The sequence below is a fragment of the Myotis myotis genome, unplaced genomic scaffold (genome assembly GCF_014108235.1).
Source record: "Myotis myotis isolate mMyoMyo1 unplaced genomic scaffold, mMyoMyo1.p scaffold_m19_p_13, whole genome shotgun sequence".
Taxonomy (NCBI): Eukaryota; Metazoa; Chordata; class Mammalia; order Chiroptera; family Vespertilionidae; genus Myotis; species Myotis myotis.
Genome location: NW_023416317.1, coordinates 40875685 through 40903028, shown reverse-complemented (window position 1 = coordinate 40903028; position 27344 = coordinate 40875685). Strand labels below are relative to the sequence as shown.

The 27344-nt window shown below is 37.9% G+C and overlaps 1 protein-coding gene across 1 annotated transcript in view; it reads right to left on the bottom strand.

Annotated features, from left to right (window-relative positions):
• RARB (retinoic acid receptor beta) overlaps window positions 1-27344 on the bottom strand; it is a 637926-nt gene that overhangs the window by 481196 nt on the left and 129386 nt on the right. The gene's annotated exons all lie outside the window — the stretch shown is intronic.

The window sequence follows — 27344 nt, the reverse complement described above, 5'->3', positions numbered from 1 at the left end:
GAGGACAGCCAAACCTTTTATGTCTACATACACCAGACAGGTTTCCTTGCTAGGAAATTTAAACTAGGTTTTCTCTCTCCCAACAACCCTCTATCCCAATATACCTGAAACCACTGAGTCATTCTTTCTCACTGCTTCTCCTTCCTCTTCTCCATCTACTCTTTCTCCAAAATGGATGCATTTTTGCCTGGCTAATATTTTGTTTTACACAACCCCAACGGAGCTCCCCAAATCCATTACTTTTCATTATGCTTTGGCCATAACTCTTTTTCTTGCTGAACCCCACAATCCCCAAATTCTTAATGGACCCAGTCTAGGAATTTGCTGCGTTCTTCGCAAGTCCCCAAGTGATGCTGGGACTGTTATTTCAGGGACCGCACTTCAAGCACCACTTGCCTAAAGAGATGAAAAATGTGATGAACAAATGAGAGAAAGCCTGACTCCCTGCAGTTTTCTATAGAACGACCCATCAATTAGCCTGCATAAGACACAAATGCTGCACAAGGGTTCCCTTTTCTCCCCATCCTCACTGACACTTGTTGATTTATTGATGATAACCATTCTGACATGAGAGCTGATATCTCACTGTGGTTTTAATTTGCATCTCTCTGACAATTAGGGACATCGAGCATCTTTTTATGTATCTATTGGCCTATCTGTATGTCCTCTTTGGATAAGTGTCTATTCAGGTCTTTTGCCCATTTTTTAAAATTGGATTGTTTATTTTATGTGTGTGTGTGTGTGTGTGTGTGTGTGTGTGTGTGTGTGTGTGTGTGTTGAGTGGGACATTAACACAGTGGAATACTACTTGGCTCTAAAAATAAAAAGAAGGAAATCTTATCATTTGTAACAGCATGGATGGACCTGGAGAGTATTATGCTAAGTGAAACAAGCCAATCAGAGAAAGACAATACCATGTGATTTTACTTATATGTGGAACCTAATGAAAAAAAAAATAAACCAAAAAAATAGAAACAGACTCAGAGATACAGAAAAGAGGGTGACATCTGTCAGAGAGGAGGGGATTGAGGGCTAGGTGAAAAAAGTAAACAGATTTAGCAAAAGAAAGAAAGAGAGGGAGAGAGAGAGAGAGAGAGAGAGAGAGAGAGAGAGAGAGAGAGAGAGGAAGGAAGGAAGGAAGGAAGGAAGGAAGGAAGGAAGGAAGGAAGGAAGAAAGAAAGAAAGAAAGAAAGAAAGAAAGAAAGAAAGAAAGAAAGAAAGAAAGAAAGAAAGAAAGAAAATACAAACAACAACAAAAAGACAAATCAAATGCTGGGCTCCATTCTCAGAGGTTCTCCCTGACCAGGTCTGAGAGGGGGTCTAGGTAATCTGCATTTCTAACAAGTTGCCAGGTGATACTGCTGCCAGTGGACCAGGGAACACAATTTGAAAAGAACCAGGGTAAGAATCATGTCACAAAATAAAGTATGTGGGGTGGTCAACATATTGTAAGTTGATTATTTTCATTTCTAGCCAAAATGTAGTTACTTACAAAACCATTTTGAAAGGCTATGAAGGCATATTTGCAGAAGAATAAAAAATCCATAAGCCAATACAGACCTTTGTGTTTTTTCAGGGCGGGTCTTAAGTGGAGGAAACTCTCAATTTTCTCTTAAAAGAACCTTTTTAAGAGAACAGCTAGAAGGCTCCCTACCATGATGCAGTCAAAACATGAAGCATACACTTGAGCTTAACTACTGAACTGAAAGTAGAATTCCTCTGGGGTCGCCTGCATTTCTGATATAGTTCACACATATACCTGTTCTTCTAAGCCAGATGCACATGTAAATGGGTTGCTTCCAAGGCTCATAAGGAGAAAAAAAAACTATTTTGAAAAAAAAATACCTTTTCTTGATAAAAATCATGCAAACTATTAGAGATAACATAATTGTATTTTTTTCCATTGAATATATCTTCTCAGGTGACTATAAACTATGTAAGGAACAGGCACACACCTGACCTTTACATTGTTTTTTTTTTTTAAAACAAACTTATAGAGACAGAAATAAAAAGGACTTGGCAATTATATAGTAAGTGATAGGATCCCAGCATTTCAGAGCTAAGAGGCTCCTGAGAAATTATAACAGAGGGGGATGCATTTTGGAGAGTGGGAAACTGAGGCTCAGAGAGGCTGTTCTTGCCCAAATCACCTAGCTTGTTGTGTAAGAGGAGGATAGGAATTCATGTCACCTGACCCCAGGGCTTGCTCTTCCCATCATGCTCCACTAATTCACCACCCCATCTCAAACTAGCTCTCCTTGCCAAACTCTATTTCTGGTCTCATTCATTCATCTTGAATTGCTCCCGCTCGTTGATTTTTGCTCATATCCTGTCTGTCCACATGCCCAATAGATTCTCTCCCGATAATTTCACAGGAAGTTGTCCTACTTTTCCATTCCTAATAACAGAATTCTACCTATATGACTCAGTGGTGTGCTGGAGCTGGTTTGTACTGGCTCTTGAGCATCCATTGGTAAGTTTTCAGCAATTTTGCTAGCTGATGGTTAAACCAACACAGCCATTAGAAAAGACTAAATTATATAAACTTACAAAGACAAATGATATTAATAACAAAGACAATAAAGACTAAAACTCATCTCCCAATTATTTTACCACATTTTACTATAATCTGTGCTTTTGAGGCTATTTTTGTCCATTGAATGGGGATGGTGGAATTGGTGTGGAACAGCATGCTACTACACATATTCCCAAATCTGTGGTTTGTGATCACATGTTGGTAATCTGAAACCAGCCATGGTGGGAGTACTTACACCACAGAAGTTGGCAAATGCTACAGAGCTGTTTGGTCACAGTTTACCAGCACACCACTTGGTATGATCTGGATTGTGCTCTGCTTCCCACCCTCCAAATTCACATGTTGAAGCCCTGTTTCCCAGGTGTGATTATTTGGTGAGTGGGTCTTTGAAGAGGTAATTGAGGGAAGAAGTCCTCATGTTGGTGGGCTTTGATGCAATCTGACTGGTGCCTTTAGAAGAGAAGGAAATTTGGACACATTAAGGATATCAGGGTTAAATAAACACAGAAAGTGGTCACGTGAGGACACAGTGAAAAGCTAGAGGGAGAGGCCGCAGAAGAGACCATATCAGCCAACACCTTGACCTTGGAATTGTAGCCTCCAAAACTGGGAGAAAATCAAATTCTTTTGTTTAAGCCACCCAGTCTGTAGTACTTAGTTTTAGAATACTGGCAAGCTAATACAGTACTGTTCTTGGACCAGCTCACACAGAGGTCCTTAACCTGAAATCTTTGACTTCCATGTTTTAGAACTCTACTCTCCCACATCTCACAACTTTATGCAAAAGTAAAGATCCATTCTTAATATTTTGGAATGCCAAACTATTAGGCTGAATCATAAGGAATTACTGATACCTGACTCTTTTTTGCTATAAAATGGCAATGTCGCCAAGGCCGGTTTGGCTCAGTGGATGGAGCGTCGGCCTGCGGACTGAGGGGTCCCGGGTTCGATTCCGGCCGGGGGCATGTGCCTGGGTTGTGGGCACATCCCCAGTGGGGGATGTGCAGGAGGCGGCTGATCGGTGTTTCTCTCTCATTGATGTTTCTGACTCTCTATCTCTCTCCTTTCCTCTCTGTAAAAAATCAATAAAATATATTTTTTTAAAAAAATGGCAATGTCTTCTGGTTCAATTTAATATAATTTGACTATGTGGCTTGGATCCTTTAGATTTCTTATTCTTAACAAGGCTTCAGCAAACTGAAGATTATGGATGAGAGTCGCATGAGCCACAAATATTGTTTGTTTCATAACATGTTTATTTGGAATTTTAATTAGCCCCAACATTTAAAAATCGAGTAAGTGTCCTAGGACTTTGAAACATGGAAGATCAGGCAACACAGTGCCCATACCGATCCTGGCAACTCATCCATCAAAATGGGGCCCACTCTCCAGATTATCCCTGTCCCTTACGCACGCCATGTTGCTCACGTGTAATTTCTGCCTGGCCTTAGGCATATCTGTGGTGGTAACTGTGAAACATATAATTCCCCTTTAGCTTTCCTCTACCTTGCCTGTCTCACATCTCATCCATCAGTCGAATATATACACAATTAGGTAATGAATCACCCGGGGTCAGGAGTGCAAGCCCAGAAAGGGAGGTTATCGAGGACTTAGCACAACCCTATAGGGTAAGTTCAACACGGTATAAACTGTACTTCATATTTGCAGACAAGTCAAAAGAAGAAAGGCTCTGAAACCCCGAACTAACTGGTCTCACTTAGGAATGAAATAATTTGCTCGCAACTCCCATAAACATTTGCTATCAACTGAATACAATTAAATGACACTTAAAGATCATTTTGGAAGTGCTGTGTAGATAAAAATGTCATAATTACTATATTTCAGAAGGACAACATCAAAGGAGGAATAGCGAGTCTTTACTCATATGACTGCTTAGATCTTTTATTGGCAGATAGGGTTTTCTCTAAGCAATTTCTCTCTCTTTTTTTTAATTTGAGAATTTCATTTAATTTCTTATCTTGCTGCAGCTGAAATCACTCTCTAATGGCTTTCTAGCCTGTTAGGTTATTTCTCCTAATATTTAGGGACTATTTTAGGTTGTCTTATTGATGAGAAAATTTTCTTAGGCCCCTTTCTTATCTGCAAAGATGATAAATTGAAATTGATCTCAAAGGCACAATTTGTTGCTTAATTAATGTTTATGGCAGTCTTTATAATTACTCTCAAATGTTATTACTTTTTATCGTGTCAGTTTATATGGATTAAAAAGTACAACACTGCATCTCCACAGCCTCAAAGTTAGGTCAACACATACTCAAATATTCCCAAAGTATCCTTTGACAGTTTTATTGACTAATAGTCAAAAATAATATCAATCAAATCATTGCATTTTGGCTGTGTCTACTACTCACACAATCATTGCAAAAACTAAAGAGATAGAACTATCTTGGTTTTTTCAGGGTTGCAAAGAAAAATCCATAAAAATCTTACTTTTTCTGCATGTTTTAATCATCTTAATTTTCTAATTTGAGAGTAAGGGATTAGGCTATTATGGAGGGCTCATTGGAGAGCATATTATCATGGCTGATTTAATAATAAAGTCTCAGACATTAGAGTTTGATAGTCCTTAAGGATTATCTCAGGCCAATTCCTTTATTTCAAGGCATATAAACCAATGTCTGGAGAGAGGAAATGAATCGTTCAACAGCACAGAGTCCATAATAACCACACACACACACACACACACACACACACAGATATCCTCCATCCCCAAAACATCCACATCTAGAGAGATTTCTGAACATTACTTTTTAATACACTCTAAATTAATTTCTCAAGATTATGTTGTCATGTTAATGACTATTTAAATAGCTGTTCTAATCTACTGAGGTTTCACTAGGTAAGCTCACAAAAACTTCCACCCTATCCTTTCATTGTTGTGTTGTACATAAACATTAATGCATCACATTTATATAGTTTATACACTCATGACAAATCCCAGAGAGAAAAATTCATCTTAAGTCCCTAATAATAGTGACCCAGCTAATATTTCCAAATTATCCTCGGATAGTTTTATTGACTAAAAGTCAATACATAGTATCGATCAAATCATTGCATTTTGGCTGTGTCTACTAATCACATAATCATTTCAAAAACTAAAGAGATAGAATTATCTTGATTTTCTCAGGGCTGCAAAGAAAAATCTATAAAAAAATCTTATGGAAGAACTGAAACTCTTGCACATTGCCATTCAAAAATGCAAATGAGAGAGCCACTTTGGAAAACCACTTTGGCAATACCTACTAGTGATAAATATATACACATCTTGATGCAGTAATTACATTCTTGTCAATTCCATATAACCACCACAAACTCAGACTCTAGTTTTGATTGGTCTGCATGAAGGATACACTTCCTCCATCATAAAGCCATTGCCACCTACGTTTCCTTTATGTTGAAGCCAAACTCGTCTGCATCAGTATGTCCGATGAGTGCTCATAAACACATGATACTCTTAGTTTCAACATGTAATCAATATAAAGGCAAAGCTAGCTTTCATTTTTAACTGTGTTAGTCAATTAGTAAATATCTCATTCAAGTGCTTGGAAATTATAAAATAGATTTCTTGGTTAACCAGACCAATGCTAAGATTGTGACCAGACTTGTCTTACATTATTGTGAAGTATAGTTAGCCCCGCTCCCGCCCCTGCCTCCCTCACCCCCCGCCCCAGTTTTGAGGAATTGGTGACACATTCCAAAAGGTCCTCAGGTTGCAGTGACATCAGGTTCTAAAATTAGGCCCACTATGGACTTCTAGGCCCACGCAAGCCATGCAGCTACAGAAAGAAGCCTTTTTCTCAAGACCTGGAGCTGTGCTTCTGGGCTACTATAGTAGCCCCCTCTCCAGATCCATCTCCCTACTTTCCTACCTACCTGCCCCTTCTAGTTTGCATTTTATGAAGCAGCTAAAGTGATCAGAACAAATCTGGTGGGTTTTTCTCCTCTGCTTAGAGTCTTATGATGAATTTCTGTTGCCCTGAGTATAAAGATAAACCTCACAATTCTGGTCTATCAGGCTACTACTTACATATCCACCCTCATCTCATCTGATTGTCTCCACCTCCTGCTCCCTTCACCAGCTCTTGCTCACCATGCCGCCTCCTGCCACCAGATCCTTGCACAGTGCTGTTCGCTTTCCATGGAATGCTTTGTTCTCCTCTTCTCCAGTTAACTATAGCTCAGCACTGCAAACCGTAGCTCAATTTTCAGTTACTCAGGGACCTGCCCTCCCTATTTGGAAATACAACTAAAACTACAATGTAATACCACTATGGAATGACTAAAATGAAGAAGACTGGCAATACCAAGGGCTAGGAAGAATTTGGAAGAACTGAAACTCATGTACATTGCCATTAGAGAATCCAAATGATTCAGCCAATTTGGAAAACCACTTTGGCAATACCTATTAGTGATAAATATATACACACCTTGATCCAGTAATTACATTCTTGTCAATTGCATATAACCACCAAAAATATTTATTTTCACTAAAAAATATAAAATAGCATGTTCATAGGAACACTATTTAGAATCAACAAAAATAAGAAACTACCGATTGCCTATGCATACCAGAAGAAATAAATTGAAGTGTACACATAGAACGGAATACTATACAATTTATATACAATTATATAAAGGAATCTCATAAAGGTAATGTTGAGCAAAAAAAGTTGATGCAGAAAAATAGAATCAATTTGATTTTGATTTTTTAAATATATTTTTATTGATTTCAGGGAGGAAGGGAGAGGGAGAGAAATGGAAACATCAATGATGAGAGAGAATCATTGATTGGCTGCTTCCTGCATGCCCCATCCCGGGAATTGAGCCGAAACCTGGGCATGTGCCCTGACAGGGAATCAAACTGTGACCTCCTGGTTCATAGGTTGATGTTCAATCACTGAGCCACACCAGCTGGGCACAATGTGATTTTTAAATATATAAAGTTCCCAAATAGAAGAAATATGCCATGACTTCAGACATCAGAATATTGGACAGGATTGAGGTAAGTGGTGACAAAGGGAGGCTTCTGAAATGCTTGTCATGTTCTGTTTCTTTATGAAAATTCATCAAGTTGGACATCTATCATTTGTTTACTTTTCTATGAGTATATTACACTTTGATAAACATTTTCAAAAACTTTATTTAGGTCCTGGAGATAACAAATACTTATTCTTTGTAGCACCCCGCCCTCAGATTTTTACCTTGATTTGTGTCATTGTGTGATCAATGCCTCTGAAGCCCTTCAGAGACTTGACCAAGGCTCCATGAGGTCATCACTCTCCAGCACCTACCTCTTTATTTACCAAACATTTGATAAATTAAAAAAGAATAAATGCAGGAATACACATTTCCATTATTTGATTATGCAACCCAGCTTCAGTAACCCAAAGTGCAAAACTGGGGAGCCAAAGACCCATGTCCCAGAACTCATCTTGTAAGAGCAGCACATATGCGGCTGAGGGAAGGAGAGGCCTGGGTCTCTCTGGCTGACCACTGTTTCCCTGGCACTCGGTACAGTAGGAACATTACAGGTCTTCATTTTTTTGTGTGCTTCTTTTGTTGAATGAATGGAATGCACATTAAATTGGATTAAGAACCTTTCCAGTATACAATACCCTCAAGTGAACAAAAACACCAAGATAAACAATCCATTCTATTTCTCCCATCTTGGTTGGGAGAAATATATATACTTAAGCATATAAGTCCATTCCTAAAGTCTTAAGACCACAACCCTTCCAGACTCGATTTCCACTGATCATCACCTCTTGGGCCCAGATCCAGTGAACATCGGGTTGTTCTGATAAATTTACAGTTTGTCCGTTAGGTTCTTAACTTAAAGGAAACACCTTAGGGCACTTTGGGTCTAGTTGAAGGAATAGGTAATAAATGATGGCTTCCAAATGATAAGGCTATAAATAAGTCAATCTTCTACTTTCCCAGTCAGGCAACACTAGAAAAGAATTCTAACTGTTTTAAACATAGAATCATTTAGGGATTAAATTATTAAATATAAATTTAGGATATTTTTTTTTTAGGGTAGTGGTCTGCAAACTGCAGCTGGCGAGCCACATTCGGCTCTTTGGCCCCTTGAGTGTGGCTCTTCCACAAAATACCACGTGTGAGCGCACACATACAGTGTGATTGAAACTTTGTGGCCCATGCGCAGAAGTCGGTATTTTGTGGAAGAGCCACACTCAAGGGGTCAAAGAGCCACATGTGGCTCGCGAGCCGCAGTTTACAGACCACTGTTTTAGGGTGTACAATTCTATTACACTACTAATATACTACTTTCAGAAATAATACTCCCCACCATTTCAAACAATATTATTGAAACGCTAAATGCATTTTTAAATGTCTTCGCCATCGAAAGAACCATGTTTTAATCATCTAAGCATTTCTAGAGTCACTTTTATTTCCATTTGAGATCTGACTTTTTGAGCCCATGTAAACTGAGGCTACTGGAAAACTTAAGTCAAGCCTTCAGCACTCATTTGTAAAACCTTAGGATTCATTACTTATTTATTCATCCTGTAAGTGTTTGTGACCACAACACAGGCACTTGCTCTGTTGCTTTTGAAAGTGATCTTCAAAGGAAGGTCAGCCAGTGAAATTCAACACCATGTTAAATTTGTCTTTTTGTAAGAGTGATTCTTCTCACATGGCCCGTACAGGTATTCCAAACCAGCATTAACGGAGGATGTATTAGGCTAATCTGTTTTCTCCAAACAGAGATTCTTGGTTGTTCAATATAAAGTAATTGTGAGGCCATCCCATATATGAGATGCTTTATAAAAATGTGAGTATAAATCTGTACCTTTTATTTTGGGGATTTGGGGTAAAACTCCTTCTGTATTGAGTCATGTATAAAAGGTTACAGGCTCCGTGAGGGTTGGAGGAAGTCACTGGGGACAGGTAAATAAAAACGTGATCTGTTCCCCAGGGTTCAGAGTGTGAGAGTTGAGCTAAAAGATGGGTGGATAGCTTCTCTGGGCAGCTTTCTCGGAATCTACAGTGACCTGGCGTCTCTTTCATGTCTAAGTCCTAATTCTGAGTTCTGCCCTGCTGTCTCTGAAGCAAGGTTCCCCATGAAAGACTTCACAACTTGGAGCCACCTGAAGCTCAAACCATTCAGCATGGGTCAGCTTGAGCTGGATACCACTGCATTCCAAAATACTGTCATTCTCCTTGCGTACCACGCTGGGTAACCATCTAAGGAACAAGGGAATAATCATGCTATGCCGCAGCCTCCCCCATCTTCCCCCGAAAGCAAAAAGGAATGGAAATGAATGCTCCACCTGTCTGTCTTTTGAGCTAGTTACAAGGTTTGGCACAGATAAAAAGCTCTGATATTCACATTATATACTAATGCAAATTAAGCTTTCTGAAACTTGAGCTACAAAGAATTATTTTTAGACAGTTATAAACCTATGAAGAAAAAGTAAGGGAATCTGGCATCACTGGCACCCTCATATGTACGAAACAGGTTTCATATGGCAACCCTTACCCAGCCCCATCCACAATCTCATGGTTTATTGCCCTCTGTGCTGTCCTTCCTATGCTATTTCATACTCTCTGTTTTCTTTCTTTTTCTTGGGTTTCTCTAACAATCATGCCAGCTTTTTTGCCTTATTTTTATTTCTTTGGTTTCTATTACACTCAAATATAGTTCTAAATTTGATTCAACATTTTTAGGGCATTTTCAAAAATAACAATCATTCAACAGTACTAGGCATAAAATTCTCTCTGCCCAGTACAGCTCAGTGGCCGCTACAGTGAAATGTTCAAATGAGGTATGACATGGGAACTCCTCGGCTATATTGAAAAGGTGATTTCCCATGAGTCCTCTCTCAGCTGAAGCCATTTAACTTGAGAAACTGGCTCAGTATTTGAGCAAGTTCTGTTTTTCCTTCTATTCATGGTTTACACAGGCTGTACTTTTATGCCAATCATAAATGGGAACATGTTTAATTTGAAGACTTTAGCTTTGTTAAATGGGGTGGTAGCATCCAATCTTGAGCTAGGGGAAACATGACTAAATGACTGAAATGAGTTTAAAAAATATGTGCTTCCAGTGCTAGTGCCTGTAAAAGTTTCTTATAACATCACTCACCAAGAAAACTTGCTAATTTAGGACAATTTAATGGAACTAGAGCTCAAGGGATGAAAGGAATTCTTGAGTTTTACATATTAGCAAATGTCAGCCTGGACAGGATAGGTGATTACCTAAGGTGAGTGACTCACAGACTTATTAGAGCCAGACTGCTCAGATTTTCTGACTGCACACACAATGGCTTTTCTAACTACACAGAACAGCACCATCTTAACTTATTAAATGAATGTGACTTGCTCATCTGTCGAAGGTTTCAAGATATAGGAGTCGATGTCTTTTAACAATTGCCTATCATTAGTGACAGCCTTCAAAGAGAGGAACGGTTGTGATAAAGGAGATATCCTTCAATTATTAAGACTTTGAGGCACATTGTCAAGATACTAACATTCTTGACAATTTTCTAAAATAATCTTTCTAAACTGACTTGTCTTCCCATCCACTGCCACTTTTGATCCCAGCCTTTGATAACCAGTGCAGCAACTGGAATTCCAGTTATTGAGAGACCAGATTGAGAATTATTATACTTCGTATTTTTTATAACAATGCATTTACCTACTTATGATACCCTACAGTTGCAGGAAATATGATTTAACTGTATTTGTTATGCTCTGTGCCCAATATGTTTGTTCTACTGCAACCATCTGTGCTTGTTGTAATTATGCCATCCACCCAGTTAAACATTGAAAAACAGGCCTTCTAAAACTTCCAATCTACCTACATGTTAAGGGTTGAGATGGTTCTTTGTGATCTTCTGTTTAAAAAGGAAGTGACTGGCTCTGATTCAGAGGCACTAAGTTTAGTGCTACTTATTAAAAGTGCCTTTTTATCTACCTTAAAAGATAAAGAACCATACTTGACACAGTATTAACAAGCTGTCTTCCTATTTCTTTCTTATCTCCTGTCATATAGATATTCATCTTTAAACGGAAAGGTATCTGATCAATCAAATAGTTAAAGTCAAGATAGTTATTAGGTGTGCTGCATTCTGAGAACATTATAGGGAAAATGCTCCAGATGAGCCAATGCTCTAGGGGAAACCTGAACTTCAGTTTCCTCTTAAATTTTAAGTAATGTTGATGGTAGAGTTATTAAAGTCGCAGAATTTTTCTTGCCTTCCCCTTTCTTTTTTGTATGATGAATGCCTTGCTTAAATTTTGGGAAGACATAACCTGGGTTATGTGGGGTCTATGTCAAAACAAAGACTTTTTATTAATAGCCAGAAGAGAAATCAGTCATAATTCAGTTTAACTCTCACTTTAGAGATTTGGGAGCATAGGACAAAAAAGAGAGTCAAATGGTAAATGACAGGGTCACCATCCCAACATAGATGGAAGCAAAATGTATATTCTAATGCTGGTGACAATCTCTCTTATCCCATGAGCTCTTCTGTAATGGGACCCTACGACTCCCCAGCAAGACTTGGAGTCTAACTCCTTTTCTTGAACCTGAGCTGGCTTCAGTGACTCACCTGTAACCAGTAAAATGCAGTGAGAATGATGCTGTGTGGCTTCTAAGGCTAGGTCAGAGAATTCTTGTAACTTCTGCCTTGGTCTTCTGAGATGATGTTCTTTCTCAGAACCCAGAGATATTAGGGTATCTAATTAGGCAATGTAAATAAAGTGCTAGTGAATGGTTAGCCATTATCAATATTTATTACTCAAGTGTGACCAAGACAATTGGGGTGGAACAGAATAGTCACAACACAGGCAATTTAGGATGCAAACAATGTCAAAAAGGAGGGAGGGCCCTAACCGGTTTGGCTCAGTGGATAGAGCGTCAGCCTGAAGACTGAAAGGTCCCAGGATCGATTCCAGTCAAGGGCATGTACCTTGGTTGCTGGCACATCCCCAGTGGGGGGCGTGCAGGAGGCAGCTGATCATCGATGTTTCTCTCTCATTGATGTTTCTAACTCTCTATCCCTCTCCCTTCCTCTCTGTAAAAAATCAATAAAATATATTTTTTTTAAAAAAAGGAGGGAGGAATGGAGAAAGGGAGGGAGAGAAGAAGAAATATAAGGAAGAGAAGGGAGGAAGACATAAGGGAGAGGGACAGAAAGGGGAAGGGAAAGAGAAAGAGAAGAGGGGGTGGAAATTAGGGGGAGGAGTCAGAAAAGATTAGGACACAAGAATTCATATGGATCAAATTTAAGGATAGCTAACCTAGATGCCATTTAAGAGAAATTAGAGATAGTAACTTACTGAAGAAATTTGCTATGGAAATTGAATACAAGGTGAAAACAACCCATAACCCAATGTTGACAAAAAAAAAAATCACATAGAGTATGGTGCTAGTTCACATTTAACCAAAAGTTTCTAGTAAAATACAAATGGTCCCTAATCATGATCATCTTATATAACTTTCACCTTTATTCCAACCTTCCCAATTCTTTAGACAACTGTGGAATTTCCCATCTCTCAAGATGATATAGGAGCAGCAGAAAGACTTCCCTATATCCAAGAAGAACACAGAAGTAACAGAGAACAATCATATCTTGAAGAGACTTCAGCACAGGGGAGGTAACTGATTTAGTACTGACCAACATAGACCAATGGCTGATGTCCAGATGGAATGATGGACATTACAAAGAATACCAAAATAAGAAAATTAGGTTGGAACCCCATTCCTGATTCATGGGCACTATGTCCCTGAGGCTTGACAAATTCTGAAAAAAAAGATTGACTATATTGACCATGATTAAATTTCTTCTATCCTAGTGGAATGGGCCTGGCCGGAGGTGGATGGGTATCACAATAGAAATTAAGTAAAATCCTCCCAAAATAAAGTCATGTTTCTGACACACTTAAGTGACTGCTCACAATGCACTAACTTTCTTTGGAGCCCAGCCTTATAGAAAAAATTATACTTATTATTGATGTCCTAATCACAGAGTATTTCACGACATGTGATTGAAAATCACAAGCATAGCATCCATGATTGTTCCAAACATATAGTTCTCAACCTGAGATGATTCCCCCCTCCTCCTTTGCTCCAGCAGAAATTGGTCAATGCCCAATAACATTATTAGTTGTCACAACTGGTAGAGGAGGATGCTACTGGAATCTATTGGGTGGAAGGTCAGAGGTGCTGTTTAACCTCCCACAATCCACAGGGAAGCCTCCCACTCAAGAATTATCCAGTCTAAAATATCAATACCACTGAGGCTGAGAAAGACGATTCTAACAACTCATGCCCCACAATAGCTTTCCTTGGGCATGAGTTAGTGTAATAGAGGCTTATGTGCACAAATAAAAGTATCTTAATCCCAGATTCCTGCTCCATTTCTTCCATATTCAAGTCTGAAAATACAGTGTGTGCCCTACATATTACCCAACAATACTACCACTTCCAAAAAATTATTAAAAACTACAGGCAGGTGACTCCTGTGTCACCTAGACTGAATTTGCCCTTACTAAACTCCAATATCACTTATTCATTCAACCAACAAATAGCATGCACCTATTTTTCTCTCAAAGATCTTATGGGAAGATCATTGAAGAAATGAACACATTCCAAATTTTTTCTATAAACAGATTTAAAGAAAAATCTAAAAGAATAATCCATTAGGGTCACTTAAGCTGTGGTAGGAGGAAAAACATGATATGGCTAGATTAAATTATGTTAGTCAAAATGACTTGAGCTGGTCAAAATTTATAATACGTACACTCTGCTGTGTGTTCTCACTCTATGTGCTGGTCCACTGACCTCTTGAAATGGCTTCCAGTTTATATTCATGTGCATTTAGTTTTAAAGCACTAAATCTATTTCATTTATGACAGAAAGATAAAATATCACCCACTTCTTGGAATAACTAACAGCATATAAGGAAATAAAGGGCTTTTAGCAATTTTAGAATACATCAAGAGGGAGGCTATGGGAACCAGCCTCATTTTGTTGGCAATGTCTTCAGATCAGTTTGGAATTATCAGCAGATCCTATTAAGAAGTTTCCCATGATGCCTGGTTCAGGGGGGAAAAATATCTCACATGTCAATGAGGGAGGGTGTCAACCAGCCCTTCCACTGTGAAGATGAAAAGCTTTAGTTTATTTCACAGTTGTTTTAACAAGTTGTAAAGATAATATGCTTTCCCATGAAAGATTCCACCTTTGGAAAGTACAAAGTATTTCTCACACCTCTCCATGAAACACACTGTAATAAGAAATTCAAAATGAGCTAAGAAAGAAACCCATGGGTGTTAAATTATCTGTACTTAAGTGTGTTTCATTCCCTCTTGTGCTTTTTTATTTAATGTAAGTTACTGTGGTCAGTATTAATAGGTATTTTTGAGGTGAAGTCACACTATCACATGCATTTTTTTCTCTTGCCACAGAATTTTGAGTTTTCAGGATGCTATTTGCTTATAGTCATACTCTCAAAGTCAGATTTTTCAAGACAACAGAACACAAAATGTGAGTAGGTCCTGATTATAAACATTTCAAATTTGTGTATAAATAAGGCTCTTTCCCTGAATGTGTCACACTCATAGAGAAATCCAAAAAGGAAAAAGAGGTGGTCTTAACTTTTAGAAGCTCCATAAAGACAAATAGGAACAGTAACAGCGACAAAGTTAAGAGAAATATAACCAAAGTAGGGGTGGGTGAGGGTTTTGTCTGAATAATTATTCCTATGATAATATCCAACTTAAAAAATAAAACAAATCTAATAATATCCAATGTCTTTCAAAATCAATTAGACCCAAATTTAAGACCTGAAACCATAAGATTCCTAGCAGAAAAGATAGGCGGTAAGCTCCTTGTCATTTTTTGTTTGTTTGTTTCTTTTTGTGGAGTTTTTATTTTTATTTTATTTTTGCAACAAAAGCAAAAGTAAAGAAGTCAGGCTATCTAAAAATAAAAAAATTCTGCATAGCAAAGAAAATCATCAATAAAATGAAAAAGCAACCTACTGAACAGAAGAAATTATTTGTAAATCATACATCTGATAAGGAGTTAACATCCAAAATACATGAAGAACTCATACAACTCAATAGCAAGAAAAACCAAACCTCATTTTTAAAATGGCATAGGACCTAAATAGGCATTTTTCCAAAGATGACAACGCTCAATCAACTGAGCCACACTGGCCAGGGCTACACCAATTATTTTATGTGTCTGGTCAGTCAGATCTCACCCTGAGGAAGAAATGAAGGAGATTCTTAAACAAATAATAGCAACTCTTATTGTTATTTGGGGATCCTAACTATGTACCAGAAACTGTACCAGATACATTACAAACAATCTCTTATTTGATCTATGGAATCAACCTTATTCTCACTTTTCAGGTGTACTCATTATATTGTTTATGTACAATAAAGCCTAAATAATAAAAAATATTCCATTTTATGACCACATACTTTGTGTATCACTATTTGTATAGATTAATTTTCTCCTAGATATAAGATAAAGTGTCTCATTTTCCCTCCTACCTAAAGAGAAAGAACTCTAAATCACCTCAAACAATTAGAAGCACACTCATTAGGAAGTCAAAATATGCCAACCTTCAGAAGCAATGATACAGGACATTTTCCTATTCAGGCCTTTTATGTGTAATAAGACAGTTCAAATTGAAATCAGTATATCATTCAAGTTTCTAATGTGGAGATGTGAGCAGCTAACAGTCCTGGGCAGGAGAAGTCCTCTGTCACAGGGCATTTCTGAACCTGGCTAATTATCTGAATTCATGTGGAGCTTGTTAAAAATATTCATTCTGTTGCCCTATGCAAGACCTTCTGAATCAAAACATCTGGGTGTGAGACCAGGAATAGTTTTTTAAACACTTCCCAGGTGACTCATCTTGTCAGATTTGAGAACCACTTTCTTGGCAATTAGAAACAAACCACTTTAGAAATCAAAGTGGATTTCCTACATTTAGATAAATTTTAGAATGTTAATATTAGCGTGGAAGATCAAACATATGCAGCAAGACACTTTGAAGTGCCTTCGATTTCCGTTTCAGTGTGTAGCTCTGCCAATTTAGTCCAGAAACAAACATGGAGACATGGAGACATTTACTCTGTCCAAGTTGGAAACTAAATGAAGCTTAATTATTGTTTTCCCCAGTGACATTACCTTTGTATGCGGTGTTGGAACTGTTTGTCACTGCTTCTCAGTGTGGGATTCCCAGTCCAACTTGGGTGATGTCAGTCTTTCCTGCCCTATTAACATTGTAGTCTCCTGCTTTCTTTACTTGGAATGAATGACCTTCTCTCTCCCTAAAATGATGCCTATTTTCACCAGGTACTGGATCAAGAGTCAATGCTCTGACCAACTCCATGCCTTAGTGATTTTCAGTACTTGAATTCATACTGTTGCTTGTATTTGCCTTAGATAGACTTGAATCCTAGGTATGAGTCTGGTCTTCTCTATAGATTATAAAGTCCACCAAGGACTCACCAGTTTCTTTGACATTGTTTTTAGGCTAGAAGCACTAATTTCCAGAACAGGAATAAGATAAGAGCTTGCTGCATAAGTGGACAAATGGGTGGGTGGAAGAATAACCTGACTCTTAATGCTTAATTGGATTTTTCAGCAAGCTGCTAACATTTCATTGGTCAATCTAAGGCCAAGTAAAGAAATTTGTGCACTTGACTTTTTTTTTTTTTTTTAATTCTTATCTGAGGACATGCTTAGAGAGAGGAAAAGAGGGAGAAAGAGAGAATGAGAGAGGGAGAGAAACATCGACCAGTTGACTTCTGTACACTCCTTGTCTGGGGATCAAATCTACAACCCAAGTATGTACCCTGACAGGGAATCAAACCGGCAACCTAGGGTGCACGGGACAATACTCAACCAGCTGAGTCATTCTGGCCAGGCATGCTTGACCTCTTTGAGCCTCCGGTTCCTTACCTAGGAAATGAAGATGAGGAAGGACAAGGTAATTCCTAAGGTCCTTTCTAGTCTTACATTAACAGAATTTAGCTAAAATTGGAAGGAGAAAGCTGCCAATGTTGGGCTTTACTTTTGAAAATGTTTTAAATTCTCACAAATAAAAATAAATGCCAATGATGTGTATACACAGCTCACTTCCTTCACGATTTGTTCAAATGTTACCTTCTCAGGGAGATGTTCTCTGGCCATCTCTTTACAACTTCCTCCTTGCCTTCTTTATTTTTCTCTATAACATCATCACTATCTGATACTACACAATTTGCCTCTTTATTCTCATTATTGCTTATTTCTCTTCACTACAGATATGGAGTCTGTTGGAAGAAGGCAGTAAAACTTACCAGATGTGATCCTTAAGGTTTTCTTTAGGCCTTTGTCCTTTGGCCCTCAGTATTGGAACCCTATCTCACAGGAGCAAGAAAGGGGTAAGTAACCCAAAGAAAACCTTTACCTGAATTAAGGCTATAAAAAAACAATCTGCCAAAGGGTCATGACCTAGCCCTTTGGACTGGCAGAAGGTAAGAGGGGCTACTAGACTCAGACAGCCTGGCTTTTATAAAATAAGAAACAGCTTTGACGTCAGTGCTGCCCCTGAACTGAACTGCTTCAAGGTTCAACTTGGGTTCAGTTAAATTATCCCTTCCTTCCTGCTTCTCTCCCTTCCACTGCTTCCCCTAACCCTGACAGGGCAGTCATTCCACTCTGACCTTGACCAGACAGGGTAAGGCAAACAAGCATATTTTCCATCCCCTTCTAAGCCTTCTGGAACAAGGCTTATCCCAACTTACAATCCCAGAAAATGGCAAGAGAGCCCTCCTGAAGAAAGGTCAGCTGTGGTGGGGCCAGGGTGGGGATCCCTTGGAGACTCAAGCTGAGGAATGCCTAACAGTTCTAGGGTGTTCAGCAGGGAACCCACAGAAAGTGTGGATGTGGACTTTGCTCTTGCCAATCAAGAGACTCCCATTGCTAAGGGGATGACCTGAAGCTAGAAATTTTAAAATAATTCTCTGAAGTTAGAGCTGTTTACTGGCACCACAATATTTGCATTTTTATGCTGATAATAATTACCCAGTTTTATTTGTGAGGAGGGTGTAGGGTAAGAGAAGAGGGACTTAAAGTCAGGATTATTTGAAGTAGGACTCTTGATATGGTAAAGTTTTGGGTTATTTTCAATGTAAAATAAATGAAATATAATTATTTTAAAAGAGAAAACTGCTCCATTAATTCAGTCACAAAATTGTGGACCCAAGCGGATACATATCTTCTATCAGTCTTTCTAGCCCTCATCCATACACCCATGGTCTTTTTCTTAAAGGCATAAAATTTTAGAGATATTATTTTATAATTAGCCAGATATACCCAGAGTTAAGTTAGTTGCTCAAGGACACCAGACTGTGACAAAACCTGCATCTGGTTTCCTGATCCCTATTATCAGGAACTTCATAACAGGTTGCACTGTTTCTTTGGGTAAATAGATTTCATTTCATTGCTTTTAACTCTGAAGCAAAGGCAAGACTACTAGAACTATCACATCTTGAGAAAACCAATGAAGGGATACTACTTGCTATAATTAGGATTTGACTTTAATATTATCTTTTATGAGTAAAAATTCCATATAATGAAAACCTGACATTAATAAGAATTTGGAAAGCAGATAAGGGAGAAGGGCATTATTATCATGACCAAACCACCTTTGGCTACAATGGGAGTAGGCATATCGAATGCTTAGAAGGTCAGGCTGGTAATAAATGTATGAGTTACACAGGATTAAAGAGATAAAAAGGTCAGCTTCTGCAAATGGTGCCCTTACAGCACACTGCTTTTTACTGATTTTAAGATCTCCAAAAGCTGGATATAATAGTGATGATGATGGTCATCATCATCATCATCTGTTCCAGGGCATTAGAAAAGCACCAAGGTATCCAGGACTTGAGGGACCAAGGAGGAACCCCACTGAGGCAAGCCCACTATTCTACATCAATTTCCTACTCACGGCATTCAAACACGTAAGCAGTGCCCTGAGGAGCTTAAGAGATGAAAAGTCAGAAACACAGTCTGAGAGCTTTCACCGTTCTCACAAGATCAAACCCAAGTTCAGAGCTGCTAAGACAACTAAGACGTGCAAAGCCAAGCTTCTGAAGCATAGTAGGCAAAACGAACTTACGGTTATATAACTCAGAGTAGTAGCGATCTATAGTTAGAAGGAATGGATAGGGTCAGGAGGACACAAGATGGGCTTCTACACAAAAGTAACACAAGTATAGGGGATGACAGGAATTGTTGCAAACTGCTAAAGTGTGTATGGTCCAACCAAAGGCATTCAAATTCACACTTCTTAAAAACTCCAAACAAAACATTTATCCAAACAAAACATTTTTTAAAAATATTTTTTTATTGATTTCAGAGAGGGGGAGAGAGAGAGAAAAGCATCAATGATGAGAAAGAATCATTGATCAGCTGCCTCTTGCATTCCCCCAAATAGGGATCGAGCCCATAACCCAGGCATGTGCCCTTGACAGGAATGGAACCTGGAACCCTTCAGTCTGCAGTCCGACATTCTATCCGCTGAGCCAAATCAGCTAGGGCTAAAAAAAAAAACATTTTTATGAGCCATGTTTCAGCCTGTGGGTCGAGGTATCTGTGTATGACATTTCAAGATTCAACTAAAATGAGAGTATAGAGCATTTTATATGCCGAAAGCTGTGTGCTGGCCTTATACATATTTTCTTATTTTAACAAACTCAAGAAAAACTTATGAGTTACACATAGGATGGTTAGCATAGTATAATCATCCAGGTACAGTAATGTGCCCAAGGTACCACCTAGGTATGTGCGTGGGCAAGGAATCAAACTATGACCCTCTGACCGCAAGTCCAGACCACTCACTCTCTACCACAAAGATACAACACATTACAAAGCATCACGGAGCTTAAAGTATTAGGTACAGAAACAAAAATAAAGCATCTTAGAGTCCTAAACCAAAAAGAGTCCTAACAGACTTTTGAGAATTATATACTTTGTGCAGTGGGCACTTGAAGCTTACTAAACCAGCAATTATTGGAACTTTTAAAAAAAATTTTCTCCCCCTCCCCCCTATTTTTTTCCTAACAAATGTATGAACTACTTTCAGAAAAATACCAGTGTAGTTTTGGTTCCCAGCATCGAGTCCCACATTTAAAAGAGCACCCTTTATTAATTAGTTAGCCCTCAGTGACTTACTCTGACTAGGGTAAGATCAAAGGGCAAATGTAGCAATTTCCTTTGCTTTCCTATTTGGAATCATCAGACGATTCAGGCCCCATGCTCTTTCACTTCATTGTTGGTTTCTAAAGCACCATTGCATGTATGGTATATCTTTTGAGCTTGGCAGATGCTAAAAGTTTAAAACGGAAATCAAATTCCGGTTGAAAGTCGCAGTTGCTTTCAGGATTCCTTGCAATATTCATACTCATTCTTATTCTGAAGACATGGAAAATAAAGAGCAGGCAAATACTATGGATTATTACTAAATATTACATTGGAGGACATTGAACCACTGACCTTCCCCTTTCACATCAGGAGTTCTGGTACATAAAGTCATTTCGTGTTGTTGGAAAAAAGTCTCACTATTTAGTGAATTTATAAATCAAACAAGTGCTTCAAACAGCAAAACTCAAAACAGAACTCCAAGGTGTAATGCCTGCCTCTGGAGTAAGAATGCTCTCAGAAAGAGGAACACATAGAGGAATAAAAATCCATGTGCAAAACCTATTATTTTTTTAAAAATATATGTTTATTGATTTCAGAGAAGAAAGGCGAGGGATAGAGAGATCAAAACAATGAGAGAGAAAGCCCCACACTGGGGATCAAGCCCACAACCTGGGGATATGCCCTGACAGGGAATCAAACTGGGACCTTCTAGTGTTCATAGGTCGAGTCTTGCCAGCGGGGCCTATTATTATTTTTATTTTACCCCATTGCCTAAGATTAATTTGTAACAAGCCTTTATTAAAACAGAAGTAATCAAACACTGAATCCTTTTTATGATTATTTACTTCTGTCTCATCATTTTTTAAAAGACTTTTTGGAACAGTTTTGGATTCACAGAAAATTTGAGAAAAACATACAGCCATTTCCAGTACATCTCCAGCTCCTAACTTCATAGCCTTCCACATTATCAGCGTTCTGCACGAGAGGGTTACATTGGTTATAGCTGATGAACCAACATTGAGAAGTTATAACCACCCAGAGTCTACAGTTTACCTCAGGGTTCACTCTTGGTGTTGTGCATTCTATGCATTTGGATAAGTATATAATTACATGTACTCATCATTATAATATCATATAGAGTATTTTCACTGCCCTAAAAATCCTCCATTCTCCTCCTACTCACCCCGCCTCCTTCCCAGCAACCACTGATGCTTTTACTGTCTCCATAGTTTTGCCTTTTCCAGAAATGACACATAGTTTGTATGTATGCAGCACTTTTCTACTGGCTTCTTAGTGGTATGCATTTAAGGTTTCTTCCTATTTTATCATGTTTGATAGCTCTCACTTTTTAAAGTGCTGAATACTTTTCCATTGCCTGAATGTGCCACAATTTATCCATTCACCTACTGAAAGACATTTTGGTTGCCTCCAACTTTTGGCAATTATGAATAATGCTGCTGTAAACATATATGCTCAGGTTTCTGAATGGACATACATTTTCAACTCCTTTGGGTAGATAATAGGGAGTACAACTGCTGGGTCATGGGGTAAGAATATATTTAGTTTTATAAAAAACTGCCAAACTCTTCCAAAGTGGCTGTATCATTTTGCATCCCCAACAGCAATAAATGAGAGTACCTGTTGCTCCACATTCTTGCCAGCATTTGGTGGTGTCGGTGTTCTGGACTTGGCCATTCTGGTAATGGTATCTCACTACTGTTTTTATTTGCATTTCCTGATGACACAGAATGTACAACATTTTTTTTCATATGCTTATTTGTCATGGTATGTCTTCTTTGGTAAGGTGCCTGCTAAGATCTTTAGCCCATTTTTTAAATTGATTTGTTTAATCTCTTATTGTTGAATTGTGTTCTCTGTATATTTTGAATAACAGTTATCAGGTATGATTTTTGCAAATATTTTCTCCCAGTCTGTGGTGTTCTCTGTACATTTTGAATAACAGTTCTTTATCAGGTATGACTTTTACAAATATTTTCTCCCAGTCTGTGGCTCGTCTTCTGTTTCTCTTGACATTGCCTTTCACGGAGCAGACATTTTTAATCTTAATAACATCCAGGTGAGTAGAATAAATTGCATTCACCAGTTAAAAAACCAAAATCAAAAGATATTTTTTAAGCTAGGGGTAATTTCATTTTTAAAAATCAAGCTTGTAGGTTAAGGGAGTACTTAAGATTTCCATGTGGGGGAAATCCTGAAACCAGATAAAGAAACCACACAAAAAGAGGATTTCTCTCTTTAAATAAGAGAAATGAGCCAAAATAACAGTGCCCCATAATTAATTGAATACATAAAGGTATCTGGATATCGCTCATGGTATAACTGCACCTGCTCTTTCTCCCCTCACCCCTGAATTTGTAAGGCCTATAAAATACATGCATTACTTTGTATTGAGATTAGATAGGGCCAGTCTAAAATTTACACTCTAGAAACTAGTAAAGCACCAGCACCTTAAATTTTTGGAACAACCAGAATCCCTAAATCATTGCGCCCATGTGAAAGTAGAAATGTTGTCGTTGACATCTGTTGTTTTGACTTCTCAGCATCCTGTCTCTCTTTTGGAAATATAACACCTCTTTTTGTCCTTGTGTAAATTGTCTGTCTGTCATTCCAGTGTTTGAAGTCTGATCTCCATTGCCACCGAACTGGTTGGGTGACCCTTTACCCTAGTTACAGATCTCAGGAGTGAGTTCAAGATTCAAGCAGAGCTAGTCAAAATATTTTCTTGGATTAATGTGGCTGTTGGTGGGGGGGATAGGGGAATGGGCTTGACTCCCTGTCTCCCCCTCTCTTTTTCGTTGCATCAAAGGCTACAAAGAAGTAATTCGGGAACTGTCTAGGCCATCTTTGCTACATGTGAAGAGAATATCCCTGAAACTAAAATTCACACTAGAGTTAAGAGATGGCGTAAGAAAGAGGCATACCTACCGCCATGACTAAAGTCCAGCCTCCCCCTCAGTGAGAATGACTACAGGAGCTAATAGAGTCCTCTGCGCTTAGGCAAGCCTAAGTTGCATGCTAATGAATTCAACCAGAAGAGTCCTGGGTACTAGCATCCTCACTTTGCCACTTTCTTGCTGGTCCTTAGTTTGCACAATAAAGTCCAAGAAACAGCCGGATTCCTTCTTCTCTGCCTGTGTCTGACAATTTGATGCCATGAACTACTGACTTTAAGCATGTACAAAAATACCCATCTGCAGGCCTTCATTCCTTAACTGGTCTGCCTCATAGACCAATGTCCATTGGACGTGGGCTATAAGCAACAAGAAGTCACCTTCACTGCTGTTGCAAAGGTCATGTGAGGCATTCTCCCAAAACTTGGCATGCATATTAGCAGAATCTAATGCCTCGTGGGAATAAATCACTTTGATGCAAATATAGAGCAGAAAAGGCTTTTGGAGACATTTACGCATGTGTCATAAGGCCAGTTTTTATAACATGACTGACAGCACACTACAGGTTACACAACAATGCAAGACAACATCTCTAATTTTACATGATGGGATGAACATTTGGCAAACACATAAGGACTTATATCTCTAATATATTATATAATTCTGAATAATATTACAGTCTGTTTATTTATCCTGGGATAGTTTGAGCTCTGGTTATGAACATGTTGTTTAATATCTTTAATCCAGCTTTTCTCACTTGTAGCGTAAGAATAATACTGGTGACCTTTACAATATAATAAAATCAGACACATGGAAGCTCCCAGCAGGCTGTCCAGCATGCAGTAGGTGTGTATAAATATTACTTTTCAAGAATATGGCACTTCAATTTTTTAGAAATGTTATGACAATATCTGAAAGAATCTAGATTTTTTTCAAAAAGTACTAGAACTTTCAAGTTTAAGCAGACATGTGTAAGCTAGTTGAGTTGCTAGCAAGTGTAAATAAAATCCCCTAGAAGACAGAATGAAAGAACCTAAGTAAAGCTAGAGTGGTCCTCTCCAGAAGAGTGTAGAAACATAAGGGATACGAAATAGATATACTCCTTATGATAAAAGACAAGAAACAGACATGTGGCCTAAGGCCAGTTAAAGCCTAGGCCTTCCCATGGTTCTCCTGAACACACAAAAAAAGAATATTATAAAATCTGCATTTTTAAATGTAGCAAGGGAAGTTACTTCCCGTCAGGGGTCTCAGTGATGAAAAATGAAAAAAAACCTACTGTGAAATATACAAATACCATAATTGTGCCACATACATATGGGGTTTAAACTCAGTGGTATAAATCCCACATTAACAAAATTGATTGAAGAACTTTTCTATAACTCACATTCCTAGGGCCCCAGAGCACAGAGGGCAACAAAGAAAAAAACAAAACTCACAAATCAAAAGGAAATGAATCCCCATGAGAGAGAGTTGACAGACAGCAACCAGAGGGCAAATTACTACCCAATGAGCTAAAAATATTCTGTGAGCATCTGAAGTATGTTGATGATCTTTGAAAGGCTAAAAATGAAGATTAAAAAAATTCTACTTTTTAAATTGAATTTATTGGCGTGACGATGTTAGTAAAATTATACTGGCTTCAGGTATACAACTCTAAAATACATTATTTGCATATTGCACTGTGTGTCCACCACCCCAAGTCAAGTCTCCTTCCATCACCATTTATCCCTCTTTACCTTCCTCCTCCTCCCTCTATCCCCCTCTCGCTGTCAATCACCATACTGTTGTCTGTGTCCATGGATCAAGTTAACTAAGGAAAAAGAATATGCCGGCTTGAAAAGAAAAGTAAAACCTCTAAAAATAAAAGGCACCTGAACCCCAGATGGCGTGGCTCAATGGTTGAGCGTAGAACTATGAACCAGAAGGTAACAGTTCGATTCCTGCTCAGAGCATAGGCCCAGGTTGCGAGCGCAGTCCCCAGTGTGGGGTGTGCAGGAGGCAGCTGATCAATGATTCTCTCTCATCATTGATGTTTCTCTCTCTCTCCCTCTCCCTCTCCCTTCCTCTGAAAAAAAAAATATATATATATAAAACATCTAAAATATAATATATATATATATTTTAAAGGCACCTGAAAACCAAAAGAATATTTAGGTAACTACACTGATGTTAGACAAAATACACTGTGAAGTTAAAAATATCAATGATAAAAAAAACTATATAATGATAAAATGAACCATTTACTAATAAACTAATAAGTAAATGAACCATTTACTAATAATTTAGAGCTTATTTGCATTTATTAACATAACATGAGAATAAGGAAATTATAAAAACTCAGTTAAAAATTTAGATGTAATGCATAAACGTAGAACACCATTCAATACTTAGAAAATCTACATTTCACATGTGTACATAGAATGTATTAAGAATTTATGCTGAATAGGCTGCAAAGTTCCCCCTGATACCCATATATCAAGCGTGTATAGCCTAATAAATTTATCACTCATTTTAATTAAATTAGAAATACAATGTCAATGGAAGTAAATAACAAAAAAGAACAAAAAAATCCACATATTTAGCCATCATAAGATATAGTTAAATTTTATAAACAAAACAATGCATCATACTAGAAATTTCACATGAGAATGAAAATACTACAAGTAATAATCCACAGGCTATTCAGAGGCAAATTTACAGCTTTAAATGTATATAATAGAAATAAGAAATAAGAAACACTAAAAAGTCAGTGAGATTGTTTTTCAACTCTGAAATTTAGGGAAAAAATCATACAAAAAAACACACACAGAAAGTAAATAAAAGAAAATAAAACAAGTGAAAATTAAATTAAAAAATAATCAACAGTCAAGTGAGCAAGAGAGCTCTCTGGGGGCCACTAATGCTATTCATGAGGACTCCACCCTCATCACCTCCTAATACAATCACATTGGGGGTTAGGATTTCCTCATATGAATTTGGGGAGAACACAAATACTTAGTCTATAACAACATGATTATCCATTTAGAAACTCAATAAAATATGCAGATAGACTATTAGAAAGAAGGTAAGTCAGCAAGGCTGCTGGTTACAAGACCAACATACAGACAATTAACATTCCTATACTGTAAGATCTGGCAATTAGAAAAAAAAGATTTAAATAACCCTATTTACAATAGCAATAGACTATGAAGTGTCTAGCAATCAGCCTAACAAAAATGCCCTAGACATGTAGGAAGCAAATTTTAAAACACTGATGAATCACCTTCCCCTCCCCGCCCCCTGCAAAAAAAAAAAAAAAAAAAAAAAAAAAAACAACCTGAAATAAATGTAAAGATATACTATGTTACTGATGAATACAGATGAAAATATTCAGTGTTTAAAGATGTAGGTTTTTCTTAAATTAGTCTATAATGCAATGCTGTTCCTAACTAAAATCATATCAGGGATTTCTTGGATGGCTGTCAAATTAATTTCAAAGTCATAAAGAAGAATAAAAGGTAACAAAATAAAACTGAAAAAGAGTAAAAATGAGATTGGACTAAAGATGCTAATATCAGAGCAATAATAATTAGACAGGGTGGTACTGACACAAAGCTAGCATGAAATGAAATCAAATTGAATACAAAAAAATAGAAAAGACCTGTGTATTTAAACTTCTCATATGAGAGAAATGTAAAAAGACAGCAAATCA